This window comes from Tursiops truncatus, chromosome 12 (assembly GCF_011762595.2).
Source record: "Tursiops truncatus isolate mTurTru1 chromosome 12, mTurTru1.mat.Y, whole genome shotgun sequence".
In the NCBI taxonomy this organism is placed as follows: Eukaryota; Metazoa; Chordata; class Mammalia; order Artiodactyla; family Delphinidae; genus Tursiops; species Tursiops truncatus.
Window position 1 is genome coordinate 50,132,523 of NC_047045.1, and position 10,883 is coordinate 50,143,405.

Genomic DNA, 10,883 nt, shown 5'->3' on the forward strand with positions numbered 1-10,883 from the left:
TTTTGGCAATGCCGAGCAGCTTGTGGGATCTTAGTTCCCTGACCAGGGATTGAACCCATGCCCCCTGCAATGGAAGCACAGAGTCCTAACCACTGGACTGCCGGGAAATTCCTTTTTTTTTTTTCTTTTTTGGGCAACGCTGCTATTGAAGGTTAATAACTTGAGTGTGAATGACCCTGCACAGGAAACTTAATATATTTTCCAAACATTTCATTCTAAATTGTAGTTGTAGTCATCTGCTGAAGGCCAAGTAAATAGTTTTGTTACTACACTTGCCTTCAAATATCGGCAAATGTGATATAGCATTATTCCTTATACCAGATAAACAATGCTCAAAATTTGGTTATGTATCTAGAGAACTTCAGAAATTACATGGATTGTACATCTTCAGAATAACTTTAGTATCTCACTGCCTTTGTTAAAGGGAAAAAAAGAAAAATGCTGCTTCTTGTACATTCATAGCTGACTGCCATTATTACAAATGGAAGATAATGAAAACAGACCAAATCATATGTCTGCATTCCATACTGTTTACCCTGTTATCAAATTGGCTGAAATGAGATACCTAGTTAGCTCATGGACATTTCCTAGGCAGCCATCATTCTTTATTCTAAATTTTACCAAGGTCTTAGAATTCTTAAGATAAGCTGCAAAGAATCAAATGCAAGTCTAGGATAAAGAAAAAGAAAGCAACTCGTGATATTTTTACCAAAACCGGACACTGCATAGTGTTTTGAGGCAAAGAAGTACAAATAACCATTCCACACATAGTTCTATATGAGTGTGTGTGTGTAGCGGGAGGGGAGGTGGGGAGCTGGGCAGATAGGAAAGAAGGGGTGGGAGAGAGGAACAAACTGCTCACTTTAGTTACACATTTTCCCATTTAAAGAGTAGTTTTTATGCTTTGTGCCCATAAATCTTTACTTCAGGTTTTCAAGTCACAAAGAATCATGAATTCTATTCTTTCTAATCTCATTTGACAAAAATTTTCTACTGAACCCTTTGCCTTTGTTAAAGGGATCATATAACTGAGACAGTCCTTGGCCAAAAGGAAATGCAAGATACATTTTTTTTCCACACTTCTTGGCATCCTACGTCCTCTTCCAGTTGTTTCTTCATGTCAGGCATTTTTCTTTTTTAGCTTTATACCCCTATATTCTATCAATGTATATGTACAAATTAATACCTATTGTGCAAAAGAGATAGTTACAGTTTTGTTTAATAGCCCTGCAAATTCTTCTCTCGGGTAGAATATTCCAAAACTGTATATATAGTTTGCATGAAAATAAAATACATTATGTATCTCACAAGCTTATGATACCAACATTTTCGTTCAAAATTGAGTTCCATACACCTCAATTATTTCTTTTTTTAAAACTGTGGTAAGAAAACTTAACATGAGATCTACCTTCTTAACAAATTTTTAGGTGTACGTTACACCATTGTTAAGTATAGGTATGATGTTGTAGAGGAGATCGCTGAAAATTATTCATCTTGTAAAACTGAAATTTTATACCTGTTGAACAACAACTCTGCATTTTCCTCTCTCCCCAGCCCCTGGCGACCACCATGCGACTCTGCTTAGCTACCTCATATAAATGGAATCATGCAGTGTTTTTCCTTCTGTGACTGGCTTATTTCACTTAACACAATGTTCTCAAGGTTCTTCCATGCTGTCTCATATGGAAGGAGTCTCTTCTTTTTAAAAGCTGTATAATATTCCATTGCATGCATATACCACATTTTCTTTATCCGTTCATCTGTCAGTGGACATTTAGGCTGTTTCCACCTCTTGGCTATTGTAAATAATGCTGCAATGAATATGGGAGTGCAAATATCTCTTTGGAAGACTGATTTCAATTCTTTTGGATAAATACCCAGAAGTGAGATTGCTGAATCATATAGCAGTTGTAGTTTAAATATTTTTAGGAAGCTCCATACTGTTTTCCATAACAGGAGCACTATTTTACATTCTCACCAAGAGTGTAACAGTGGTTCCAATTTCTCCATATCCTAGCAACACTTTGTTATTTAAAATTTTTTTTTGATAATAGCCATCCTAACAGTTGTGAAGCTATATCTCATTGTGGTTTTGACTTTACATTTCCTTAACAATTCGTGATAATGAACATCTTTTCACAAACCTGTTGGCTATTTGCACATCTTCTTTGGAGAGATATGTATTCAGATCCTTTGCCCATTTTTAAATTGGGGTCATCTGTTGTTGGTGGTGTTGGTATGTGGGTTGCTTTTTTTTTTTTTTTTTGCTATATATTAGTTTCTTATCTATTTTGACTATAAACCTCTTATCAGATATATGGTTTGAATATATTTTCTCCCATTCCTTAGACTGTCTCTTCACTCTATTGTTTCCTTTGTTGTTTGAAAGGTTTTTGGTTTGATGTAGTCCTACTTGTCTCCTTTTAGTTTTGTTGCCTTGCTTTTGATGTTATCACCAAGAAAAATATCAAGAAGATTTTACCCTATGTTTTCTTCTGGGAGTTTTAAGTTTCAGGTTTTATGTTTATGTCTTTAACACTTTTTGAGTTGATTTTTCTGTATGGTGTAAAATAAGGGTCCAATTTCATGATTTTGCATATGGATTTCCCCATTGTATATTCTTGGTAATCTAGTTGAAGACTAGTTTATTGTATATGGATGGGTTTATTTCCAATCTCCCTATTCTGTTCAATTGGACCCTGTCTTGATGCCAGTACAATACTGTTTTAATTACTTCAGCTTTGTGTTATATTTTAAAATTAGGATGTGTGATGCCTCTAGTTTTGTTCTTCCTTCACAAGATTGTTTTGGCTATTTAAGTCCTTTGTGATTCTATAAGAATTTTATGATTGTTTTTTAAAATGCCACTGGAATTTTGATAGGGATTGCATTGAATGGGTAGGTTGCTTTGAGTAGTATGGACATGTTAATAATATTGTCTTCCAATCCATGAACACAGGATGTCTTTCCATTTATTTGTTCATCTTTAATTCTTTCATCAGGTTTTGTAGTTTTCAGTGTACAAGTATTTCACCTCCTTGATTAAGTTTATTCCTAGATATTTTATTCTCTTTCATGCTATTATAATTGGAATTGTTTTATTAATTTTCTTTCAGATAATTCATTTTTAGTATATAGAAACATAACTGATTTTTGTAAGCCAATTTTGTATCCTACACCTTTACTGAATTTGTCTTTTTGCTTTAACAGTTTTTGTTTTTGTTTTTGTGGAACATTTAGGAGTTTCTACATATTAAAATCATATCATCTGCAAACAGAGATCATTTTACTTCTTCCTGTCTGATTTGGGAGCCTTTTGTTTCTTTTTCTTGTCCAATTTCTCTGGCTAGAACTTCTAGTACTACTTTCAATAGAAGTAAGTGAGTATCCCTTCCTTGTTCCTGATGTTAGAGGAAACCCTTGGGCATATGTTTCAGTCTTCTCTTTCCCCTTCCAGAGATACACCAGGGACTGGGAATCTTGCCAGTTGTGTTGCACCTAGCTGGAGGAAGGGGCTCTGAAGGGTGAGTGTGTACTAATCCAAACCTTCCTCCGGCACCTAGTAGATCTAGAGTATTCCTGGGACCATCAGCTCTCCAAGAAATGAGAGACAGAAACCAATCCTTTGGCAGCCCCTGGAAAAGTTGGAACATTGAACGCATGGTCCAAATCCTTTCTTTTTCAGGAGAAGCTTGGGATTTGGGTTTTTCTCACCTGCTTGCACTGCACTGAGACAGTGGGAGCAGCTATTCTGAGAGCTTGCATGCTAGTCTAAACTGCTGTTTTTGCTCTCAGTGGCTCCCAATCTGGAGTCTTTTTGTTAGTGCTCAGATTCAGGCAAGACAGAAACAAGTCCCTCAGGCAGCCCCCAGAAAAATCAGGATGTTGGCTATGTGCTCCAGTCTTTTTCTTCCTCCCCATAAAGAAGATGAGAACTGGAGGTTTTGTCCCAATCATTGGTGCTGTTTTGGGGGAGGGATTATGGTGAGAGAGTATCACAGATTTTCCTACTGGCTTCAATGTGGTTGGCTTTGCATGTACCCAGGGTACAGGTGCTTCTCAGCTCGTTTCTGGATTTCTCACAAATGGAATTAATTCATGTATTACTGTTAAATGTGTATGTCTGTGGACAGAAAGAGGGTACAGAACTTTCTATTTAACTGTCTTGCTGATGTCATCTCCTTTTTTATTTATTTATTTTGTCTTTCCAGGTACTTGATCTAACAGTCATACATATATCTTGTACACTTTAAAATAGTTAAAAATACTGGGCTTAAAAATACATCACGGGAATTTGCTGACAGTCCAGTGGTTAGGCCTCGGTGCTTTCACTGCTGTGGCCTGGGTTCAATCCCTGGTTGGGGAACTAAGATCCCACAAGTCGCATGGTGGCGTGGCCAAAAAAAAGATACATCACAAAGTAACATATCACTTTTCAGAAACTTAGTATGAAATGGTTAAATCTTTTGTGTAATTTTTATGCAGTTCTCCTTACGCAAAGCTCTATTCAAAGTGAGGCTGGTGAATTTTCACCAAAGGTGTTCTTGATTTCACTAAACTTGTTATTCAAGATGTGTGAGTTAATTGGAATTGGATGAGGAATTGCTAAATATTAAAACTTGGAAGAAGATTTTACAAATTTGCAATCTATTTTGAGAAAGGAAGGAAGGAAGAAAGAAAAAAAGAGAAATTGAAGACTGTACAGTGTGTGTTACTTTCTGACTTGAGGTATAACAGTTAGAGGGTAGGTATGCTGGAAAAACAGGTCCAGGTATCCTAAGAAAACAGTGAATGCAACAGACACTGTGATGAAAATTAGATGATCTTGAAAACCTACAATCTCTGTTAAGTAAGGTTGGCCAGAAAGGAATATAACAACCTCTGGCTCTAGGCTAGGACACACTTGGTCATTCTTCCATCTAGATGAGCAGATCAGAAATGGCATGTGACCATTTTAAGAACTAGAGCCTGAGAAGACAGAGAGTACACTGTACTGAAATGGAGATTAGGAATACAGTCTAGGACTGATCAAACTCAGTCTTTCCACATGCTTGATTTATCTTATCAAATTGTCAGTTTCATTTGATTAAAAGATCTAAACTTCCCAAGCAAGAAGCTTCAGAGGGAGTAAAGACCCTCTCCCCTGCTTACTTGGTGGGCATATATTTAATAGACATACTCTAGGTAGCTAATATTTTAGATATCTACACACTGCTTAGGAGAGGGTTGGGACTGAGGGATATTATTAGTTATTTATTATTCACAAAAATTACAAGGATCTCAGCTTGGTTCTATCAACATATAAGTTAGTTCATCTTTGAGTAAGATAATTGTACTTCCTGAGAAGGTGGCCTTGGCCTCAAGTAACTAGAACTTATGTTGTTTTTCTTTTTTTTTTTTTGCCGTACGGGGGCCTCACTGTTGTGGCCTCTCCCGTTGCGGAGCACAGGCTCCGGACGCGCAGGCTCAGCGGCCATGGCTCACGGGCCCAGCTGCTCCGTGGCATGTTGTTTTTCTTGACTACAAAAGCTTTGCACCTATGCTTCCTTAAAGCATATTGGAAAAATGAAGACTCCAAAGAGAATTATTTTCTCTTTTCCGTATTAGTCAACCCCACCTTACCAACCAGGGGAACTACAAATTATTATGGTTCTGAAACTGGGAGACTGATGCAATTTCTTCCCCTGAATGCTTGACATTCCACATTAATAAGTAGAAAGAAGGAAAAAAAGTCTTTCCTGCTGGGAGTATGCTAGAAATATTGGAATTCTTTCCAGAATAAGAAGGAATCCAAATCCACAGCAGCACATTGTTTGCATGTTTTTCTAAGCTATATTTTCAGCCTTGAAAACTTTCATGCAGTGCCTCCTGCCAGAATATGACATACTCCACTGAGACTGAAACTAGCACCTGTGAGAAGCAAATCCATGACCATTAAAATATTCAGCCCCTGGGTGGGACAAAAAAAAAAAAAAAGAAACAACCCTTGTTCATTGAGGTTGTGCCAGGAAAAGGCCACAGTTGAACTGGCACTGCAGCCATGGCCAGAAAGCAGTTTATTGGGCACTTGGAATTCACAGCATTGCTTCGATTCTTAAACACAGCTACACTGGACTAGTTTATAAGATGTGGCTCTGTTTGATTGGTGCATTTCATGTACATGGTATCATGCTTACTTCAATTACTGCACATGTTGTCCTAATATTGCAATCTCCTCTTGGCTTGTCTGTTTACCCTCTATAAGTGAGTGAAGTGTGGCCAGGTTTAAGAAAAGTTAGTCAATACTATTTGTCCCCACTTTTGGTAGAAACATGGTGCATTTGCATAAGTGATGCAACTAACACTTGGCCTCACTGTGTAGACAACCCTCGGGAATGGAAGGGACTGGGAAAAAAAGGAGGGAGCTTGTCCCACCCAAGGGCATGGCAGTCACTCTGCTTTACTTGAGTGTAGTCACACAGGATCTGGGTCCTGGAGGTAACAAATCTTCCACATTCTTAAGAGAAGCTGTACATGAAATAACTTACTTCTTAAGTGTATGTGTCAGTGCAGTGTGTATGCTATTCAAGGGCAGAAACTGTATGTTTTATCTTTCAATTCCAAGTAGTGCCCTTACATAGTAGATCAATATGTTTCCCCCCTTTCATATTATTTTAGTAAATTAAAGTGAACTAAGACCTGTGTATTTTATAGACATGCATGTGATATATAAAATAGGTGGCCACATGGTAATACTTTGCTTGTATGTTTCCTGTCAATGAAGGACTTTTGTATTAAATAGGATAAAATAGGTATTGGAAAGAGAAAACTGAAGTATAATATGGATGAGAAATTTACAAAAACATTTGATCCCACAGTTTCAAATTTTCCCACCTGGATTCATTGCATCCCAGAGTATGGAGTAAACATTAAAAAATCATCAAACTACTTAGCAAATATTTTAATAAGTAAATGAAAGAAATATATCAAGGATGCTGGATATAGTTAGACAAGCTACAAAAGTGGTTACTAAATGGTTCCAAGGACGTGGGCCAGCTTGAAGGAGTTTTTATTGATTTGTGGATAGATGAAAAACTATAGACAATTACAGTGTATGGAATTTATATATTTATTTGTATCTGGGTGTATATGTACACATAAATGTCAACTATTTTTTTAAAGGACTAATTTTTTTGAGATTTCTGTCCTTTCTACATTTTGAATATTAAAATTATGATATTATGGTAATAGTACATGTTAATGTTTGTCTATTTGCTTGACTATCTCTTTTGTCAAAATAAAAGACCATTAACTCTAGTCAGTTCCCAAAATTTTATTTAAATTTTTCTTGATCCAAGAAATCCAAAGCTCTGGGAGCCACAGTACTGGGAGCTCACTAGGGCTCCTAATGCTCATTTTTATTCCACATGCTTATCGAGATTGTGTTACAGTTAAGATGACACCAGGCTGGTAGATGGATAAAGATTCAAATTATATGGGATGACAGAATGAGAACCTACAAACGTCTAGACAGTTTGGAAAGTGGGCTACACTTTACAGGATGAATTTTTCACATGAACAAATGCTGCATAATTTATTGAGTAATTGAGGACCCTAAGTCAACTACATGGTTATGCAATGGGGGTCGAGCCAGCCCAGTGTGAGATCTAGGAACCATTAATAGGACTGCTAGAAAATTGTCCTGTTCAGTTCTGCCTTTTTTAGCATATATATGGATGTTGTGTAGGAATCTAGATGTCACTTTCAGGAAGGATGCCTTTGAGCAAAGTAGTGCTCATTCTGTGGAACTGGAGCAGGGAGGCAAAGATTCTGATCTGCACCAGATGAAGAATAAAATCCATGATGTTTGGCCTGAAGAAGTGGTTCAGGAGGATTACTATCAACATCAAATACTTGCAGGTATAGAGATTTTGTTCATGACATGAAGAGTAGAATTAGAACAATGGGCATAGACCATGGGAGGCAAACTACAGTTTGATATAAAGAAGTGTTTTGTTAGACCAGTAGTGTAGAAAAAGGGCAGCTCAGGCAGTGGACACCCATGCTAACACTGGACAATGATGAGGTCTTTGCCAGTCGTGGGATAGATATTTTAACCCACAGTTTACCCCGGAAGCCATGTGTTATCATTCCCATTTTATCTGTGCTACAGATGAACGTGTTGGTTGGTGTCTGAGTTGTGTGGAGAATTGGAATTAGTGACCTTTGCCTCTACTGCCTGTGGGATGTGTAGCTAGTCACCTCACACCTGGGAACATCAGTGTCTCATCTGTAAAGTGAGAGTGTAGAGCTCAGCCACCTTGTTTTTGTTTTCTATTGTTGCTATAACACATCACCACGTACTTAGTGGCTTAAAACAACATACATTTATTATGTCACAGTTCTGGGGGTCAGAAGTCTGAAATGAGCCTCAGTGGACTAAAATCAAGGTGTCAGCGGGGCTGGATTCCTTCTGGAGGCTCTAAGGAAGAATCTCTTTTCTTGCCTTTTCCAGTTTTTAGAGGCCACCCACATTCCTAGACTCATGACTCCTTACCGTCTTCAAGGCCAGTAATGTTGAGTCAAATCTTTTTCACATTGCATCACTCTGACACTCACTTTTCCGCCTTTTTTTCCCATTTAAGGACTATTGTGGTTACATTGGACATACCTGGATAATCTTTACAATTTTAGTTTTTTTAAGGTCAGGTGATTATCACATTAATTACATCTGCAACCTTTTATCCTCTTTGCCAGTAACATAACATATTTATGAATTCTGGGGATTAAGACATGGACATTTTCTGGGGGGTCATTTTTCTGTCTACCACATCCTTTAAAGTCAGTTTTACTGCCCACAGATCTAGGAGATAATGTCATCTTAAGCCTGACTTGTTACAAAGGAATGAGACAATTCTCAGGGAGGTAAGTGGACCTGAAGTTTGTCAGTACTCATGGCATCCTCTTAGTGTCCCACAGAAATTCCACTTTTCTCTGAACCACTAAATGTATATGATACTGATTATTCTTTCCAACCAGTCCTCAGCCAAAGACTATCACCTGAATAGTTTGATTTCTGAAACCATTGAAAGAGCAGTCAATTTCCTAGATGATTGGATCCCATTGGTTACTAGTTTTTGGAATGGAAGTGCACAGAACTTGGGCAGAGCTGATTCAGGATGCTTGAGTGGTTTCCCACAGGGTAGCCCGTTATGTGGCAGTCTATGTTTAGCCTTACCAAGCCTAGATGACAGCCTTCCTTAAAGATGAAATGGAGTTCTACAATTGCTCCCTTGCCTCTAACTTCACTGTGCTAAACAGAGCAGTTATGTTAGAGAAAATGAGGTTTACTCAATTTCCCTTCCCTCTGACTCTCAGTGACCAAAAGCGCACTTTAGAAGCATTCCATATGCTGCTCAAAACAGGGCACAACTCTGACTAAACAGCTAGAGAAAACCCTGGTTTACAACCTGTCATAAATCTTTATTCCAAACAAGCTCATCAACGTGTTCTTTTAAAAAATTTTTACTTGAGTATTTATGATCTTGACTTTCAACGTTCACAGTGTTTTGTGAGCCCTGTTAAGAATAGAGGAGTGAGTAGCACAGCAGACTCTCTTCCCAACAAAAAACGATTTAAATGGAAAAAAAGATATTGAAACAATTATTTAATGAATCTGGAAATTGCTGTAAGGGCATACAGAAAATGGAGAAACATTCATTCAAGAAAATCTACGAAATCTCGGAAAGAACAGTGAGAGTCTGTGGCATTTGGGCCACAACCCACTTCCTTCCTCTCCCTTTCCCACAGTCTCCTTCTCATGAAAGCTATTCCAAGAGTTCTAATTCTGGTGAGTGCTGTAAAGAAGGAGGGGGTCCCTCTTCCCCAAGGTTCCAGTCTAGGGCTACATTTTCAACTTGTGAGGAACAGGCTGCCAGCTTTTCTCATCTCCCTCTGTCCCATGCTGCAGAAGCTTTATTCCAGGCAAGAAAGAGTAGCTGAGAGGACCAGTTCTCTCTTCCTTCATAAACCCCACTCATAAAATAGAAACTACCCAGGTATGGCAGGCTGATCAAAAGGCAGTGACCCAAACGTTTCTGCCCAGCTCATTTTATAGGTCAGAGATTTCACCCTGGGAGCCGGGAGACTAAGGAACACTGCTCCATGGTCCCAGGGATTGCCCAGAACATACCTGTCAGCAGAGGTGTCGCTCTGTGAGAATCAGGCCACTGTCTCTGTCTTCAGCTCCTGTGCAGTGCCATAGAGGTTCTGCCCTAGGGAGAGGCAGGCCTTAAAGACAAAGAGCTTTATAGCTCTCCCTGAGGAAAAAGACTTTGTGTGGAACAGAGCGTGGAGAATTTCATGTCAAAGGACATTGTTGAAAAGAGCAGAGATTTTGGTGAAAGTAATTAAAAGGATTCTCAAAACTCCTTGATACAAATAGAAATAAGCAAAATGATAAAGTAAGCAGAAGTTTCATAGGGAGAACCAAGAAAAGAGACCCCCAAGAAGAGCTCTCCTGGGATCACAGTCAACCCTGCTGGTAACGAGTGCTGTGTGCAAGCTCTGTGCATCACTCACTCAGGAGCAATCAGAGCAGGGAGTGGGGCAAACTTGAAAATGTTCCCCAAGCAGCATAGAGATCAGTCAACAAAGAACAGAAGTCTCACTGGCTCTAGGACCTTAAGCACAACCTCTGACCAACCACTAATTGTATATTAAGCTACACTTACTGACTAAGGCAACTCCTGGGATGCCAGCCTTAAAAATAAAATCATACACACCCTTAGTAGGGTGGAAGACTGTGTGCATGCCCAAGACTGTACCTTTTCAGAAGTTATCAGAAAGGCAAAATAGAAGGTACTAAATCCTGGTTGAGCATGGGGCAAAACCACGAACTCCTT

The 10,883-nt window shown here is 38.6% G+C and overlaps 1 long non-coding RNA gene across 1 annotated transcript in view; it reads right to left on the minus strand.

Annotated features, from left to right (window-relative positions):
• The window catches only part of LOC117314441 (uncharacterized), a 43,740-nt gene extending 33,174 nt beyond the window's left edge, over window positions 1-10,566 (minus strand). Inside the window, exon 1 of the long non-coding RNA XR_012325039.1 lies at window positions 10,172-10,566. This is a non-coding gene — a long non-coding RNA (uncharacterized lncRNA). The remainder of the gene's footprint in view (window positions 1-10,171) is intronic.
• Window positions 10,567-10,883: the final 317 nt, after the last annotated feature.